The sequence below is a fragment of the Catharus ustulatus genome, chromosome 25 (assembly GCF_009819885.2).
Source record: "Catharus ustulatus isolate bCatUst1 chromosome 25, bCatUst1.pri.v2, whole genome shotgun sequence".
NCBI classification, from domain to species: Eukaryota; Metazoa; Chordata; class Aves; order Passeriformes; family Turdidae; genus Catharus; species Catharus ustulatus.
In genome coordinates this window covers 2,613,820-2,632,602 of record NC_046245.1, presented here as the reverse complement: position 1 = coordinate 2,632,602, position 18,783 = coordinate 2,613,820, and the positions used below count along the sequence as shown (strand labels likewise).

Below are 18,783 nucleotides of genomic sequence, written 5' to 3'. Positions count from 1 at the left end.
TTTTTCTTTTAAACTGAGCTTAATCTGGGCCTCTCCAGGCTGGGTTTATCCCTCTCCCCCCCGCCGATTTGGGACTGGAATTCTGCTCCTGAAATTCTGTTCCTTGAATTCTGCTCCTTCCTAAACCTAGAATTTTCTTCCTTCCCTGAACCTGGAATTCTGTTCCTGGAATTCTATTCCCTCCCTGCTCCTGGAATTCTGTTCTTTCCCTGCTCCTGAAATTCTTGTACTAATTCTCTACTCCTATCCTGCTTCTTCTCTGCTCCTGGAATTCTGCTCCTTGAATTCTGCTCCTGGAATTCTGTTCTTTGAATTCTGCTCCTTCCCTAAACCTGGAATTCTGCTTCTGGAATTCTGTTCCTTCCCTGCTCTTTGAGTTCTGTTTTTTCCCTACTCCTGGAATTCTCTTCCTTCCCTGCTCCTGAAATTCTGCTCCTGGAATTCTCTTCCTTCCCTGCTCCTGGAATTCTGTTTTTTCCCTACTCTTGGAATTCTACTCCTTCCCTGCTCCTTCCCTGCTCTTGGAGTTCTGTTCCTTCCCTGCTCCTGGAACTCTGTTCCTTCCCTAAACCTGGAATTCTCTTCCTTCCCTGCTCCTGAAATTCTGCTCCTTCCCTAAATCTAGAATTCTGTTCCTTCCCCTCTCTTTCCCTGCTCCTGAAATTCTTATACTAATTCCCTAATCCTATCCTGCTCCTTCTCTGCTCCTGGATTTCTGCTCCATCCCTGCTCCTGGAATTCTGCTGTCCCCCCTCCCCCAGCCCCAATTTAATTTTCCAGCGGGAACAGCCGCAGGAATCAACCCCGAGCTGCGGCACCGGAGCTCCCCGGGCCGGGCCGTCCCTCCCAGCGCTTTTCCTGGCTCTGGAGGAGCCGAACCCCCAGATCTGGGGGAGATTTTGGGGTTCCGGGATATTGCCGGGTGGATGCTCCTGGAGGCAGAAGCTTCGTTTCCCACCCAAATCCCGGCTGGGATTTTGGAACGCGCAGGGATGGAGGGTGGGGGATGATCCCCGCGGGGTCTGGGGGGTTTTTTGGCTGCTCCCACCCCCCCCGATCCTTTCCAGGAGAGCAGAAAAGAGCGAGTGGGGGACACAAACATTCCAGCCCGGCTGCTCCGCGCTGTCCCACACACGGAGCCGGCCCTCGGCAAAGCTCCGTGCGCTGCCGGGATCTGCAGGGAAAGCAAACAATGGCATCCCCAGGGACAACAATGGCCCATTGTCCTTTGAAGCCCGAACAATGAGACAATGGCCCTCAGTCCTCTCCCTCCATTCCCAGGCACGCCCCCCCCGCGGCCCCGGGACCGGCTGGGGCCGGGGGGCTCCCGCTGGCCCCGAGAGCCTCCGCGCTCGCCGCTCGCAGCCCCGGGTCCCGCTCGGTGCCTCGGAGCCGGGGTGAGTCTGGGGGGTCCCCCCGTTCTCGTAGAGGAGGTTTCCATTCCATCCTCGGGGTTTTGGCGGAGGGGAGGGGATGGAAAAAAGTCCCGTCGGGTCACGCGGGCCGTGCCCGGAGAACAGCGGGGCTTTGTTGTCTCCGGGGGTGGCCACTTGTCAGCTCGCCCTGAAGGGTTCCTGGGGAATCCGAGCCCTCCTCCTCCTCCTCCTCCTCCTCCTCCTCCTCGTGGCGTTGGGAACGAGCCCGCCCTGGAGCTTGCAGGGGGTGGGGGGCAGGGGGTGTCCCCAATCCTGCGGGGTTTGGAGCCTCAGAGCCGCTCCCCGCTGTCCCCGGGGCCACCTCCAGCCCGCTCTGGCTGTGGGGTGGATGTTGAATCCCCCCCGATGTCCCCGGGGCCACCTCCAGCCCGCTCTGGCTGTGGGGTGGATGTTGAATCCCCCCCGATGTCCCCGGGGCCACCTCCAGCCCGCTCTGGCTGTGGGGTGGATGTTGATTCCCCCCCTCTGTCCCCGATGTCCCCGCTGTCCCAGCCGGGGGATGGGTGGGTGGTGCCCGCCCTGCCACCCCCAGGGTCCCTCCGGGAGGGTGTGGGAGAGGCCCTGGAATTCTCTCCTTGTGCCTCCCAAAATCCAGGCGTGGTGCAGAGCCAGGGCTGTGCTGCCACCGCCACTTCCATGGTCGGGAGCGCTCTGGGGATCCGAGGTCACCTCCCTGTGTCCCTGTCACCATCCTCGGCCTCTCCTCTGTGACCACCTGGGCTCTCATTTGTCCTTTTTTTGTCACTGGGATGGGGGGGACACGAGGACCTGGCTGTCCCCAAAGGCCACCAGCAGCCTCCAGGACCCCAAAAAAATCCCTCATCCCCCTCAAACCCCGCTCCTGCCGGTACCTACGGGCAAACAAACGCACCTGAATAGGGAATGAATGGAGTGAGAAAAGAGCCCGGAGCACTTTGTGCTCGCAACGAGCCGGGAACAATCGCTAAATACAAATCAGCGAGAGAAAAGGCAAAGAGAGAGAGAGAGAGAGAGAGAGACAAAAGCAAGAACGGCGGCACAAAGGAGAGGAATGAAATGGTAAAGTAAAGTCAAACAAAAAGGAGCCGGGCTGAGACAAAAGGAGGGAACAATATCCCCGAGGCAATAGGCTCCTGAACAATGGGGACAGTGACAGCGGCACAAAGACACACTGTTTGCAAGTAGACGTTATCTCACACAGCCACTGGCAGGCCTGGCCCTGGCGCTTCTATTTTCAGGGATGCTTTTGTGCTGCGCTGAACAATATTCCTTGCATGGCTGCAGATACAGAGATCAGGGTGGTTTGGGGTTTTTTTTTCTTTTTTTTTTTTAGCCTTCCCGGTGCCAGCTCTGCCATCAAAACAGGTTGAGCCCTTTGGAGGACGGGATTTGGTGACAATGCCGGGGGAGCTGGTGGCATCAGCCGGTGCCACCAGGCCGGGTTCTGGCTCAGCGGGAGCCCCCGGGGTTTTTAGGATGGACAATCCAGGGTTTATGGGGACGAGTTTGCATTTGAACAGCGAGGCCGCGGCACCGGGCAGACCTGCGGGATGGGTTTGGCCGGCTCCTTTTGTTCGGAGCGCTTTGCTTTTCAAGCTCTGAAGGTGCTGGCTGGGCTGGGAGCCCTCGGGCGAGGCTGGCACCGCTCCCTGGCACCTCTGGGCTAAGGAAAAAATCACCCGGGGGCGGTGACACGCGGCGGTGGCACAGTTTGGGGGGGACAATGTGCGGGTCACGGCTCTGAGGATGTCCCTGGGGGTGTCCCTTGGGGTGTCCTGGGGGTGTCCTGGCTCAGGTTTTGGCACTGCTGCAGCCTCAGTTAGGGCATGCGGGCAGCTCCCGATTTTCCTTGTGGGATTGGGGCCGGCTGGAAGCGTTTGGGGCCGCTCTGTGTCCCCCCTGCGTGTGCCCATCCCCTGGAACTGCTCGCCCTTGGATGAGCCCCGGCTGGAGGCTGCTCCCCCATGGAGAGCTCCGGCTGTGCCCGCGCCGATGTGTGGCATCGTGGAGGTCTCATCCAGCTGTTTCCCCAAAAAAAAAAAAATTCCTCCTCTGGAACATTCCCAGCTGTCTCCCGCTGCCTGGCTCGTCCCAGGAATGCCGTGCAGGGTCACGCTTCCCCCCCACGGCACTTTTGGGGTGTGCTGGCAGCACCCAGACCCCTCTTTTGGCACATCCAGCCCCCGCAACCCTCCTGCCCTTTTCTCCCCCTCTCAAATCCACCCCCTCCCCTCCAAAACCCGGAGGACGTCAGAGCGTTACCAAAACGAGCTGGGACAGGAGAAATTCGGGGTGTCGGGCTGTCCCTATCGGGGCCCATCTCGAGCAGCTGGGCTCAGCTCGGGCTCGAACGAGCGGCGCTTTCTGATATCGATCACCTTATCTGGGGGCACATCCTGTTGCTATTTTGGCTGTTTCCTCCCCTCAACAGCTGGGGAGCAGCGCCAGCTGCTCGAAACCTGCGGGATGGGGGGGTTCGGGGTGCCTGAAAGAGGATCCTGAGCTCGGTTTTTTGGGGGTGGTGCGACATCTCGGCAGTGCCCGCTGTGAGCCTGGGGGCGCGGGGGGAGGTTTGGGGAGCTGAAATCAAAGAGAACACGAGCTCGGAGCCGTTCTGGGTTTAAAAACGGCTCCCGAATCCCGGTATCTGATCTTGCGGTGGCTCCGCGCACGTGTCCGGGGCTGACGCGCTCCTCGGGGGCGGTTGTGGCACATTCGAGTCCCTGTCCCTTGTCCCCTCCGTGGCACCGCCGCTGCTCCGTGCCCTGCCCGAGTTCGTCCGTCCCGGTTCCCACCGAATTCCCGTGTCCTGAGGGTTCCTCTGGGTGATGGAAGCAGGGAAAAATCGCCACCCCCGGGAGTTTCACCCTCTTCATCCTCCTCCCCTGGCATCCTGGGCTGATTCTACAGTGCCAAAAATGACATTTAATCCCCCTGATTTTGGGACTTTTTTAAAGGGAAACATAAACGCACTCCTTGCTCCCATCAACCCCTTGGGGGCTTCATCTTCCCTGTGGGGAATTTCTCCCAATTCTCCCCAAAAACCCAAGCCCGGCTCTTCCCGTTGGAATTTTTAGTGCGGAGTCGGGAGCTCTCGGTTGCAATTAGCTGGTGTTTAAACCCTCGCTAACCCTTAACACCCTAATGACAGCCGTAATGACGCTCCGCACATCCCGCAGCTAAAGATTACACTCGCTAATTAATTAAACCCCGACCCCCTCCCCGCTTCCCTCGGCAGCCCCGAGAAGAAATCGCTGAGAGTCTCTTAAGAAAAAAAAAGGACATAAAGGCAGGGAAATGCAGGCACCAAAACAACACAAGCGGGGATTTGGAGACAATCCGGGCCGCGTCCATGTGACCCGAGGAGTGGACGAGGCAGGAGAAAGGAGAAAAATGCCAAGAGCAGAGCGGCCAGGAGAGAAAAAACAAAAAAAACCCTAACAAAACCTAAAAAACCTAAGAGCCAGCTTAAAAAACAAAAAAACCCAACAAAACAAAATAGAAAAAAAGAAAAGGGGGGGAAAGAAAAGCACCAAGATGAAGGGAGTGACAAAGCATCAAAGGGAAGAGAAACCAAAGGCGTCGGAACAAAGGACGGGCTGGAACAAAGCACCAAAGAGGGGGGAACAAAAGCACTAAATAGAAAACAAAGGCGGGGGGACAAGAAAAGCCCCTGAGAGGGGCTGAGCCCGAGGGGCCGTGGGTGGCAGCGGGACCCCGGCGGAGCCGGGCTGGCGGAGGGTGACACCCCGGGGACAGCCCCAGTGTCGCCTTTGAAGCGACAGCGCCGGGCCCGGGCCCCGGGGGAGGTCGGGGCTCAGCTCGGCCCCGCTGCCCCCTCCGGGCCCGCTGTGTGGTCCGGCTGCTCTCTGTCCCTCCCGCTGTCCCTGTGTCCCTCCCGCTGTCCCTGTGTCCCTCCCGCTGTCCCTCTGTCCCTCCTGCTGTCCCTCTGTCCCTCCCGCTGTCCCTCTGTCCCTCCTGCTGTCCCTCTGTCCCTCCTGCTGTCCCTGTGTCCCTCTCTCTGTCTCTCTGTCCCTGTGTCCCTCCTGCTGTCCCTGTGTCCCTCTCTCTGTCTCTCTGTCCCTGTGTCCCTCCTGCTGTCCCTGTGTCCCTCCTGCTGTCCCTCTGTCCCTCCTGCCGTCCCTCTGTCCCTCTGTCCCTCCTGCTGCCCCTCTCTCCCTCTCTCTGTCCCTGTGTCCCTCCCGCTGTCTCTGTGTCTCTGTCCCTCCTGCTGTCCCTCTGTCCCTCCCGCTATTCCTCTGTCCCTCCCGCTGTCTCTCTGTCCCTCTGTCCCTCCCGCTGTCCCTCTGTCCCTCTCCATCTCAGCATCACCCCCCGTGTCCCGCTGCCGCCCCTGCCCCGCGGCGCGGGCACGGCTGTGGGGACAGTGCCAGCCTGGCTGTGTCCCGTCCCGCGGTGGCTTTGCCTCAGTGCCGCGTGTGTGGCTGGGCTGGTCCCTGTCCCTCCCTGTCCCTGCCTGAAGAGCAGGTCGGGAATTGAGTCCCGGAGGTGCCCAAACCCCGCGGGATCCCCGTGTGGAGCTCGATGTCCCCGGCAGGGTTGGCACAAGCGGTGTCACACGCCGAGGGGGACACACGGTGGGGACCCTCAGGGTGGGCAGGGATGGGACGAGCCAGGAGTCCGACTGGAATTTGGGGTGCTGGAAACTGGAATTGAAGTGCTGGAAGGTGGAACTGGGGTGGTGGAAGATGGAATTGGGTGCTGGAAGGTGGCCAGTGCCACCACAGCAGCTGATGGCACCTGGGGGTGGTGGCAGTGACCTCGTGGGCAGTGGCAGCGCCTTCACTGCATCATCCCGGGATTCTCACGGGTGGGACACAGGGCAGGAACACGGGACTGGCTGCAGGGACCCCTCCGAGGATCCTGCTGTGCTTTCGGGACACAGGACTGGCTGTGAGGACACAGAAATGACTGAGGGGACACAGGGCTGGCTGTGGGACCCCTCCGAGGGTCCTGCTGTTCTGTGGGGACACAGGAACAGCTGAGGGACATGGGACTGGCTGAGAGGACACGGAGCTAGTTGCAGGGACACGGGACTGGCTGCAGGGACATGGGAATGTCTGAGGGGACCCAGGACTGGCTGAGGGGACCCAGGAACCCCGCAGGCTGTGGGGACCCCTCTGGGGGTCCCGTGGTGCCGTTCCCAGTGTGGTGAGCCGCTCAGCCTGTGCCCGTTCCCATTCCCGTTCCCAGCGTGGTGAGTCGCTTGACCTGTTCCTGTTCCCATTCCCGTTCCCGTTCCTGTTCCCAGCGTGGTGAGCCACTCAACCCATTCCCATTCCTATTCCTGTTCCCGTGCCCATTCCCAGCACACTGAGCCACTCAGCCCGTTCCCATTCCCATTCCCATTCCCATCCCCATTCCCATTCCCATCCCCATTCCCATTCCCGTTCCCATCCCCATTCCCCATTCCCCATTCCCATTCCCATCCCCATTCCCATTCCCGTTCCCATTCCCATCCCCATTCCCGTTCCCATTCCCATTCCCGTTCCCGTTCCCATTCCCGTTCCCATTCCCGAACAATAACTCTGTTTCCGTGCCGGAAGCCAGCCCGGCTCTGCTCCAGCCTCTTTGCCCGCTCCGAGCCCATTGTGTGCGGCCGTTCCGTGACTCAGAGCCGGGGCAGCTCCGGGCCGGGCCGGGCCGGGCTCAGCCGCGCTGGCTCCGAGCGCTGCCCGCAGGGCGGGGGGCTCGGGAAAAGGAAAGCGAGCGCTGGCCGTGCCTGTCCCCGCCGTGCCCCCTGCTCCTGCCCCCTGCCCTGCTGCCATTGTCCCCTCCCCTGCTGCATTGTCCCGGTTTCCTGGTGCGGGGGGAGCCCGGCCGGGCTGCCCGAGGGACGGGAGGCTGCGAGCCAAGGCGGCCACCGCGCCCAGGTGCAGCCAGGTGGGAGCAGGAGATGAGCGGGACCCGTCTGAAAGGACAGCGACAGTGGCAGTGCCACCGTCTGCATGCTGGCACCTCGTGCCTGTGCTCCTGGGGGTGTCCTGGGAGTCACCAACAGGTCCTGAGGGTGTCCTGGGGATGTCCAGAAGGTTCTGAGAGTGACCAGCAGGTCCTGGCAGTGCCCAGCAGGTCCTGGGGATGTCCAGAATGTTCTGAGAGTGTCCAGCAGGTCTTGGGGATGACCAGAATGTTCTGGAAATGTCCAGCAGGTCCTGTGGGTGCCCAGCAGGTCCTGGCAGTGCCCAGCAGGTCTTGGAAATGTCCAGAACGTCCTGGGGATGCCCAACAGGTCCTGCGGATGCCCGGCAGGTCCTGGCAGTGCCCTGCAGGTCCTGGGGATGTCCAGAATGTTCTGAGAGTGTCCAGCAGGTCCTGGCAGTGCCCAACAGGTCCTGGCAGTGCCCAGCAGGCCCTGGGGATGTGCAGCAGGTCCTGGGGATGCCCAGAAGGTCCTGGAAATGTCCAGAAGGTTCTGGCAGTGCCCAGCAGGTCCTGGGGGTGCTCAGCAAGTCCTGGCAGTGCCCAACAGGTCCTGGAAATGTCCAGAAGGTTCTGGCAGTGCCCAGCAGGTCCTGACAGTGCCCAGCAGGTCCTGGCAGTGCCCGGCAGGTCCTGGCAGTGTGGGTGGCACTGGGGGGACCCGGCGGGCACGGCCACCAGCCCCGGGGCCACCGAGGCCACCGAGGAAGGAAAGGAAAGTGAAAGTCCGCTCGGGCCCCGCTGTTGCCATGGTGATCCCAACAAAGCTCCCGCTCCCTCTTTTTCATTTTTGGCTCCGTGGTGCGGGTCCCCTTCGGGAATTGTGTCCCTGTCCACTTTGGGGACAGCAGCTCCCGTCCCCTCCCACCTGTGGGGTGACACAGAGGTGGCTTTGGGGACACTGCCCGTGCCAGGGGTGGCACTGGGACGAGCTGTCCCCAACGGGGCGGGAGCTGCCCCTGTCCCGTCCCCTCGGGCCTCGGTTCCTGCAGCTGGGAATGGGAATAGGGGAATGTTTTACTGGTTTTAATGGGAATGTTTTACTGGTTTTAATGGGAATGTTTCACTGGTTTAGTGGGGTGTTCTACTGGTTTTAATGGGAATGTTCTACTGGTTTTAGTGGGAATGTTCTACTGGTCTTAATGGGAATGTTTTACTGGTTTTAATGGGAATGTTCTACTGGTTTTAATGGGAATGTTCTACTGGTTTTATGGGAATGTTTCACTGGTTTTAGTGGGAATGTTCTACTGGTTTAAATGGGAATGTTTTACTGGTTTTAATGGGAATGTTTCACTGGTTTAAATGGGAATGTTCTACTCGTCTTAATGGGAATGTTCTACTGGTTTTAGTGGGAATGTTTCACTGAGTGTAATGGGAATATTTAATTGATTTTAATGGGAATATTCCATTGATTTTAATGGGAATGTTTCACTGGTGTTAGTGGGAATGTTTCACTGGTTTTAGTGGGAATGTTCTACTGGTTTTAATGGGAATGTTCCACTGAGTGTAATGGGAATATTTAATTGATTTTAATGGGAATATTCCATTGATTTTAATGGGAATGTTTCACTGGTGTTAGTGGGAATGTTTCACTGGTTTTAGTGGGAATGTTTTACTGAGTGTAATGGGAATATTTAATTGATTTTAATGGGAATATTCCATTGATTCTAATGGGAATGTTTCACTGATTTCAGTGGGAATGTTTCACTGATTTCAGTGGGAATGTTCCACCGAGCCCCTTTAGGGTTTGGGGTCTGTGGGTGCAGCCCCCTTCCCCCATTTCCTGTTAAACCCTCAGGGTGAGGATGGGAATTTATCCCAGCTCTTTGCTCTGCTCCTTCCCATTAATGGGGACAGGGAGAGGGCTGGGAGTGGGAGTGGGTGCCCAGGGGGTGGGCAAACCCCAAATCCAAACCTCAAATCCAAACCCCAAATCCAAACCCCAAATCCAAACCCCAAATCCAAACCCCAAATCCAAACCCCAAATCCCAGCAGCGCCATCTCTTCTCTGCTGCCTTTGGGTGAAAAAAACAAAAAAAACAAAACAAAAAAATCCCACATGGAAAAAAAAAAAAAAAAAAAGAAATTCCCAGGGAAGAAAATAACGGTGTGGGGGAGGAAAGAGCCCGGAGTCAATGGGAACTTTCCCGGCTGGTGAAACATAAACAACCCTTCCGTGTTGACACAACATTTTAAAGGTTTCACGGCAGGAAAAAAAAAGGCTCCTTGTCAACACTGGCCACCCCCTCTCCCTCCCCAGCTGCAGCCCGGCTCCCCTGGCAGGGTTTGCGTTCCCTGGGGGAGGTGGGTGATGGAATTCCCGGCAGGGATGAGGCACGTGGGGAGATCCTGAGCAGGAAAATCCTCCTGGATCCAGCAGAACTCCCGGTTTTCCATCACAAAATGTGTGTGGGAATGGTGTCCGTGTGTCCAGCTGTCCGTCTGTCCCAGTTGTTCCCCTTGCTCCATGGGACAAAAACGAGGTGGTTTAAAAAAAAAAAGGTTTAGCAGCTCTTAATCCTTGAGTATTTTAATATCTGAAAGAGATTCCGTGAGTTTTCCTTAAAATTATGATTTAATGATGAAATTAATCCAATTCCTTTTGGGATTGGAAAAGGGGAAATCCCTTTTTGGGATTCCCAGCAGGCAAAGGCTGCACCTGGAGGAACCTGGGGATTTTTGGGGGGTTATAATCAATAAAACTCTCTAAAAATCCCCAACCCGAGAGTTTCCAAGGGAGGTACAGGCGAGCTCAGGGAGGTGTTTATAGGACCAGGGGATGATTGATGATTGATTTGGGGCATCAGGAAGTTTCCACGCTGGCCACGAGCCCAGCTGGCGAGCAGGGGAGTGGGAAGAATTCCCACAATGGGACCGTTCCACTCGGGCTGCCATTCACAATGGGGCCGGGCTGGCATCCAGGGCAAAGCTGTGCCAGGGCTGCCGGGCACCACGATCCCCCTTTGTTCCCCACCTGGCGTGCCCAGGTGAGGTTTCCACCTTTGCCCTCCCAGGTACGAGCAGGGAGCGTCTCACGGCTCCTTCCCCGAATTTCTGGAATTTCTGGGGTGGGGGAATCGGGCAGGAGTTGGATTGGTCGGGGATTCTCAAGGGGAGCAAAACTTGGGGTTGATCTGGCAAGTTGGAAGGTGGATTTGGGGTCTGTCGGTGATTTTGGGGATTCTCCCCTCAGTGTGGGTTGGGCTCTCCAAAATCCAGGCAGGGCTCCATCCCCAGCTGGGAGCGAGGGGGGTCCGGGGTGCTGGCCCCGGCGGGTCTCAGGGTGTCCCCCAGACCCCTCCGAGTGGCTCCGCAGCCTTTGGGGGTCTCGGGGGCTCCGGGCAGAGCGTGGGAGCCGCCGGCGCTGCCACACGCGGGGGTCTCGAGGGGAGGGGACGGCGACCAGGGACGGCCCCGGAGCCGCTCGCTGGCTGGCTGGACCGGTGTCCCTCCTCCTCCTCCTCCTCCTCCTCCTCCCTCCTCCTCCTCCTCCTCCTCCTCGCTCCCTCTCTCCGCCCGGCGCCGGGGCAGCTCCCACCGGAGGCGCTGGGGACATGGAGCGGACCTGAGCGGGCGCGGCGGCGGCGGAGCCCGCACCGGGAACACCGGGACCGGCACCGGGACCGGCACCGACACCGGGATTGGTACCGGGACCGGCACCGGCAGCACCGGGATTGGCACCGGGACTGGCACCGGGACCGGGGCTGAGCGCAGCAGCGCAGCGGAGCCGTGAGTGCGGCCGGGGGGCACCGACACGGCCCCGGGGGTCGGGGAACACCCTCGGGGGTCGGGGAACATCTTCGGGGGTCACAGAACACCCTCGGGGGTCGGGGAACATCCTCATGTGTCGGGGAACATCCCCGTGGGTCACAGAACACCCTCGTGGGTCACAGAACACTCTCGGGGGTCGGGGAACATCTTCGGGGGTCACAGAACACCCTCGGGGGTCACAGAACACCCTCGGGGGTCAGGGAACACGCTCGGGGGTCGCGACTGGGGGACTCCACCGGGAGAATCCCCCCAGACCCCTCGGCTTGAGGAGAAGAAGGGAAAAGGGGCTCAGGAGCGCGGGGTCCGGCCCCGCTCAGCCCTGGCAAAGTTCAGGGCTGCGAACTCCGCTCCGAGCTCCCCCTCGGAGTCCCGGGGAGCGGCAGCGCAGGGGTTAATCCCGTCCCGCAGCCCCGGGGAGCGGCAGCGCAGGGGTTAATCCCGTCCGGCAGCGCAGGGGTTAATCCCGTCCCGCAACCCCACCGGGAGTTTTGGTCCCGGAGCTCCACGCGGTCCCCACCGGGGGATTTAGGGTTGGGGACACGGGGCAGCCCGGGGGTGTCCCCAGGGTGTGCAGGGACACACGGACACAGCCACGCGTGTCTGGGGCTGGGGGGGACACGGCTGTGACCTGCTCGGGGCGGTTTGGGGTCCTGTTTGTCGCCAGCTCTTCGTCCCCCGTCCCTGTCCCCCATCCCCGTCCCTGTCCCTTGTCCCCACCTCCCCACAGGACAGGCGACACCTCGGTACATCCCACCCGCCCTTCCAGGTGTCCCGACGGGGACAGGGACTCCCGGCTTGGGGACAGGGGACACCGGGCTTGGGGACACCCGGCTTGGGGACAGGGGACACCCGGCTTGGGGACAGGGACACCCGGCTTGGGGACACCCGGACTGGGGACAGGATGGCTCCGGGCAGGAGAACTCGTCCGGTGCCACACGCGGGGGGTTGGAGAGGCACAAACACCGCGACACTGTCGCGATAGCGCACGAGCAGAGAGCGGGGACAGCGCTGAACTCTTTGTCGCTTTGCTGGGACAAACCTTGTCACCTCCACAGCGACATCACAGCGGGGGCTGCGAGCGCAGATTTGGGGACAATTCGGGATTTTTTCACCCCTCGAGAGCTGAAAAATCCGATCCGAGCAGCGAAACGCAAAGTTCAGGGCGAGGAGAAGGCGGGAGCTGCAGCAGGAGCGGTTCGGGGGCGGAAAAGGCGAATAAACAAAAATCCTCCGGTCCCACCTCCGATTGATGATTTGCTGCGGTGATGCTGCCCAGGAAAAATCCGAGCTGGAATCTCGGTGCCATCCCCCAGCACCTCGGGGAGCGCTGGAGTCCCCAGGAAAAGCGAGAGGGATGGATTTGAGGAGTGAAAAAAAGGAGAATTAGCTCGGTTAATGTGATTTTTAATTTTTTTTTCCTCCCCTCCTCCGAGCCGATAACTCCAGTTTGTAATTCCTGAATTTCCTCTCGGTTCAATTGGATTCGGTGCGGGATCCATCCCGGTGACACTGATACAATACTTTTTTCTCTCTCTTTTTTTTTTTTTTTCCCTTTTCTTTTTGATTTTCAGAGGCTTTTGTGCTGTTAAAAATAGCAACCAGCCTTTGACAACCGCGGGCAGGCTCAGGACAGTTTTTCTTGACACAATTTTTCACCACCATCATCTGATTTGCGTCCCTCCCGTGGCAGAACCGCCACTTCTCCTTTCCCAACACACCAAAAATCCCAATTTTTATTTTGTTTTAATCCTTTTTTTCCTCTTTTGGCCAAGCTCAACTCCTGCCTTGCTTTTTTTACTTCCACCCAAATCCTCCCCTCTCCCTAAATCTGTCCTCGCAGTGAAGTTTATCCCAGGCTGGGAGATGTCCTGAGGGGAATTTCTGGACTTTTTGTCTCCCTGCCGAAATGTCCATTATTCCGGGGTGGGATCGGTGCCCTGGCAGCCCTGCCCGGGGCAGATGGAGCAGCAGTGAAGTTCTCATGTGCTGCAGGGGTTTAAATTACGTTTAATTTTCATTTCTGGGCTGCAGGGGAAGGGTTTGTGCCGCCGGGAAGGGAGCACGGTGAAGCTCAGTGGTTTTAATTTGGGGGTTTGGTGATGTCCCTGGGAAGGAGAGCACCTTAAAACCTTTTTTTTCAGTGGGATTATTTTTAATTTTGGGGTTTTTTGGGGTCTCCAGGAAGGGGAGAATGTTAAAACTGCTTTTTCAGTGGGATTGTTAATAATTTTGGGGTTTGCTGGCATCCCTAGGAAGGAGAGCACCTTAAACCCACTTTTTCAGTAGGATTATATTTAATTTTAGGCTTTGCTGGGGTCCCCAGGAAGTGGAGCATTTAAAAGCTGCTCTTTTAGTGAGATTATTTTTAATTTTGGGGTTTGCTGACATCCCTGGGAAGGAGAGCACCTTAAAACTGCTTTTTCAGTGGGATTATATTTAATGTTGAGTTTTTCTGAGGTCTCCAGGAAGGGGAGCATTTAAAAGCTGCTCTTTTAGTGGGATTAATTTTAATTTGGGGGTTTGTTGGTGTCCCCAGGAAGAGGAGAATGTTAAAACTGCTTTTTCAGTGGGATTATTTTTAATTTAGGGTTTGCTGGCATTCCTGGGAAGAGGAGCATTTTAAAGCCCCTCTTTCCATGGGATTATTTTTAATTTTGGTTTTTCTGGGGTCCCTTGTGCTCAGCTGGGACTGGGACTCTCCGAGGCCGAGCAGCTGTGGGGTGAAGGCGGCTCTGGGGTGTTTGAACCCCCCAGGTGAGGTTTGGGGGGATCCAAAACCCAAAAAAAGGGTGAGGAGCTCCAGGCTTGGCTGGAACTGGGCTGGGGCAGAGAATCCCTGGGAGCTGGGACATGGAGATTGGGAATTTCCTGCTGAGGGTGTGGAGTGGGAGTGGGATCCCTGGGGGATGGGAGTGAAGGGAATCTTTGGGATGAGGATGAAGAGAATCTGTGGGATACAGATGAAAGAAATCTTTGGGATGGAGGTGAAGGGAATCTTTGGGATGGAGGTGAAGGAAATCTTTGGGATGAAGGGAATTTGTGGGATGCAGATGAAGGAAATCTTTGGGATGGAGGTGAAAGGAATCTTTGGAATGCTGGTGGGATGTGTGGAGGGAATTTTTAGGATCCAGGTGATAGGAATTTCTGGGATGCAGGTTATGGGAATTTTTGGGATGCAGGTTGGACATGAAGAGGGAATCTTTGGGATGCAGGTGAAGGAAATCTTTGGGATGCAGGTGGAAAGAATTTTTGGGATGCAGGTTGGACATGTGGATGGAATGTCTTGGGTACAGGTGGGATGTGTGGAGGGAATTTTTGGGATGCAGGTGAAGGAAATCTCTGGGATACATGTGGGACATGTAGAGGGAATCTGTGGGATGCAGGTGAAAGGATTCTTTGGGATACAGGTGGAGGAAATCTTTGGAATACAAGTGATGGGAATCTTTGGGATGCACAGGGATGTGTGGAGGAAATTTTTGGGATCCAGGTTGTGGAAATCTCTGGGATGCAGGAGAAGGGAATCTCTGGGATGCATTGGGCTGTGTGAGGTAAATGTCTGGGATACAGGTGAAGGGAATCTTTAGGATGCAGGTCACAGGAATTTTTAGGTTGCAGGTCACAGGAATTTTTGGGATGCAGGTGACAGGAATTTTGTGATGCAGATGACAGGAATTTTTGTGATGCAGGTGGGACATTTGGAGGGATTCTCTGGGATGCAGGTGAAGGGAATCTTTAGGATGCAGGTGACAGGAATCTTTGGGATGCAGGTGAAGGGAATCTTTGGGATACAGGAGAAGGAAATCTCTGGGATGCACTGGACTGTGTGAGGTAAATGTCTGGGATGCAGGTGACAGGAATTTTTGTGATGCAGCTGACAGGAATTTTTGTGATGAAGGTGACAGGAATTTTTGGGATGGAGGTGACAGGAAGTTTTGGGATACAGGTCACAGGAATTTTTAGGATGCAGGTCACAGGAATTTTTGGGATGCAGGAGGGACGTGTGGAGGGAATCTCTGGGATGTGCTGGGCTCTGGAAGCCGTGGCTGTCCCACCCCTCCTGGTGCTCAGCTCCAGGATCCCAACCCACAACAACAACCCCAAACAAACTTCCAGCGATGTTCAGGGTGGCCACAGCTGTTGGTGTCACCCTGGGGGTGGCTCAGAGCTGACCCCGTGGGTGTGGGGGCTCAGGGTCGCTGTCCCCCCGGGGCTGTGACCTCTTTGTGCTCCAGCTTTGCCCAGAGCTCCTGCTCCCTCCAGCTCCATCCCAAACATTCCCGGCTCTCGGTGCCAGCCGGGCTTTGTGCCTGCACGTGGGGCTGCACAAACCCCAAAAAATCTCCCAAAAAATCTCCCAAAAAATCTTTGACCACCCAGGCACCACCTTTACCACCCGCGGGGGCCGTGCCGTGCTGGCAGCGCGAGTTCCAGCCATGCTGGGGCAACACCCGCCGCTCATTTTCCTTAAAAATTCCAATTTTTTGGAGCAAAAGAACCCCCTCCCGGCAGGGCAGTGCTGCCCCGAGCCCGCGGTGCTCTGCCCTCTTTTGTTCTCCGCTCTGAGTGCAGGGCTGGGGGTGAGGAATTCCCACTGCTCACAATCCCGGCGGGATTAAGGCTGGAAAAGAACTTTGGGGTCATGGAGCCCCTAAAGCCACAGCCAGCAGCTCGTGATCCCTGGGAAAAGAGTGGGGGGCAAGAGCTGCTGCTTCTGGGGAGGAGTTTGGGGGGCTCAGGAAAAGCTGGGGGTGCTCAGGAGGAGCTGAGGGGCTGAGGAAAAGCTGGGGGTTCCGGAAAATCTGGGGGTTCAGGAAAAGCTGGGGGTTCGGGGTTGATGAAGGAGCTGAGATGGCTCAGAGCTGATGCAGAGAGGAGTTTGGGGTCTCAGGAGGAGCTGGGGGAGTTCAGGAGGAGCTGAGGGGTTCAGGAAAAACTGGGGGTTCAGGAAAAGCTGGGGGTTCAGGGTTGATGAAGGAGCTGAGATGGCTCAGAGCTGATGCAGAGAGGAGTTTGGGGGGCTCAGGAAGAACTGGGGGTGCTCAGAAGAAGCTGAGGGGTTCAGGAGGAGCTGAGGGGTTCAGGAAAAGCTGGGGGTTCAGGAAAAGCTGGGGGATCAGGAAAAGATTGGGGTTCAGGGTTGATGAAGGAGCTGAGAGGGCTCAGAACTGATGCAGAGAGGAGTTTGGGGGGCTCAGGAGGAGTTTGGGGGGTTCAGGATGATCCAAGGGGTTCAGTGATGATTATTAAAGAGCTCAGGGGGCTTGGGGGGAGTTTGGGGCTCAGGGCTGATGGGGCAGATGGACTTGGGGTCGATGGGGGGGAGCTGAGGGGTTCAGGATTGATGCAGAGAGGAGTTTGGGGAGCTCAGGAAGAACTTGAGGGTTCAGGAGGAGCTGAGGGGCTGAGGAAAAGCTGGGGGATCATGGTTGATGAGCTGAGATGGCTCAGAGCTGATGCAGAAAGGAGTTTGGGGGACTCAGGAGGAGCTGGAGAGACTTAGGAAGAGCTCAGGGGGCTCAGGAGGAGCTGGAGGGGCTCAGGGATGAGCATGGAGGAGTTTGGTGGTTCAGGAGCAGCTGGGGGTCTCAGGGTTGATGCAGAGCTGAAGTTTCAGGGCTCAGGATGGAGGAGCTGGGGGGCTCTGCATGGACAGGGAGGTTTGGGCTGATTATTGAGGATCTGGGGGGCTCAGGAGGATCTGGGGGGCTCAGGGATGATTAGGAAGGATCTGTGGGGATCACGAGGAGCTGAGGGGGATCTGTGGGGTTCAGGAGGAGCTATGGGGACTCAGGAGGTGCTGAGTGGGCTCAGGAGGAGCTGAGGGGGATCTGTGGAGCTCAGGGATGGTTATGAAGGGGCTGTGGGGCTCAGGGGGATCTCTGGGGCTCAGAAGGATCTGTGGGGCTCAGGGGGAGCTGAGGGGACTCAGGAGGTGCTAAGTGGGTTCAGAAGGAACTGAGGGAGATCTGTGGAGCTCAGGGATTATTATGAAGGAGCTGTGGGGCTCAGGGGGATCTGTGGGGGTCGGGAGGAGCTGAGGGGTGTCTGTGGAGCTCAGAGTTGATTATGAAGGCGGTTGTAGCACTCAGGGGGATCTGTGGGGTTCAGGGATGATTATCAAGGATCTGTGGGGCACAGGAGGTGCTGAGGGGACTCGGGGAGCTGAGGGGGATCTGTGGAGCTCAGGGATCATTATAAAGGATCTGTGAGGCTCAGAAGGATCTATGGGGTTCAGGGATGATTGTGAAGGAATCTGTGGGGTTCAGGAGGAGCTGAGGGGGATCTGTGGAGCTCGGGGATGATTGTGAAGGAGCTGTAGGGCTCAGGGGACCCTGTGGGGTTCAGGGATGATTATGAAGGATCTGTGGGGATCAGGAGGACTTGAGGGGGATCTGTGGAGCTCAGGGATGATTGTGAAGGATCTGTGGAGCACAGGAGGATCCGTGGGGATCAGGGGGAGCTGAGGGGGATCTGTGGAGCTCAGGGAAGATTATGAAGGATCTGTGGGGATCAGGAGGAGCTGAGGGGACTCAGGAGATGCTGAGTGGGCTCAGGGGAAGCTGAGGGGGATTTGTGTGGCTCAGGGATGATTGTGAAGGATCTGTGGGATTCAGGAGGAGCTGAGGGGGATCTGTGGGGTTCAGCAGGATTCGTGGGGCTCAGGAGGTGCTGAGGGGACTCAGGAGGAGCTGAGGGGGATCTGTGGAGCTCAGGGATGGTTATGAAGGATCTGTGGGGATCAGAAGGATCTGTGTGGCTCAGGAGGAGCTGTGGAGATCAGGGAGGTCCGTGGGGGATCTCTGGGGCTCAGGGATGATTGTGAAGGATCTCTGGGGCACAGGAGGAGCTGAGGGGGTTCAGAAGGAGCTGAGGGGGATCTGTGGAGCTCAGGGATGATTGTGAAGGAGCTGTGGGGCTCAGAAGGATCTGTGGAGATCAGGGAGATCCATGGGGGATCTCTGGGGCTCAGGGATGATTGTGAAGGATCTGTGGGGATCAGGAGGAGCTGAAGGGGATATGTGTGGCTCAGGGATGATTATGAAGGAGCTGTGGGGTTCAGGGGGATTTGTGAGGCTCAGAAGGATCTGTGGGGTTCAGGGATGATTGTAAAGGATCTCTGGGGCTCGGGAGGAGCCGAGGACACCCCGGCCGGGCCCGGAGCAGCCGGGCTGTGCGGGAGGCAGCAGCTCCGAGAGCCGGGCGGTCCCGGGATGGGGGTCCCGGGATTGGGGTCCCTGCAGCACCCCCGATCCGGGCTCTGCTGGGTCGGACTTTGCTGGGCCGGGCTTTGCTGAGCCGGGCTCTGCTGGGCTGGATTTGGCTCCGGGCTGGGGTTTCGCGGCGCAGTTTTGCGCGATGCATCACCAGATTCCCAGGCGCTTTTAACCCGGTCGGGAACACGCAGAAGGGAAATAAATTAGCGCAGCTCCTGACAGCTCTGCTGGGAAATATCTCCGTGTTTTCTTACCCCATCCCGAGCCTTTCTGGGAGTCTCTGCAGGGTGGGATCGGCCCCGGGTGCTGGGCAGAGCCGCAGCTCGGGGAGTTACCGAGAGACAAAATTGCAAATATTAAAATTTCAAATATTTAAATTTCAAATATTTCAGCCCCAGCTCTCTCGGATTTTTTTTGGTTGAATCCTCACCTCGGAGCAG

The 18,783-nt window shown here is 57.6% G+C and overlaps 1 protein-coding gene across 2 annotated transcripts in view; it reads left to right on the top strand.

The window, feature by feature from the left end:
* Positions 1-1,324: 1,324 nt before the first annotated feature.
* Positions 1,325-18,783, top strand: part of SOX13 (SRY-box transcription factor 13) — a 43,911-nt gene continuing 26,452 nt past the window's right edge. Inside the window, exon 1 of one of the 2 annotated variants that reach the window (XM_033080262.1) lies at positions 1,325-1,397. The gene's annotated coding sequence lies outside the window, so the exon portion shown is untranslated. Of the gene's footprint in view, positions 1,398-10,989; positions 11,088-18,783 lie in introns of those variants that run through there. The other variant, XM_033080261.1, reaches the window with a different exon arrangement.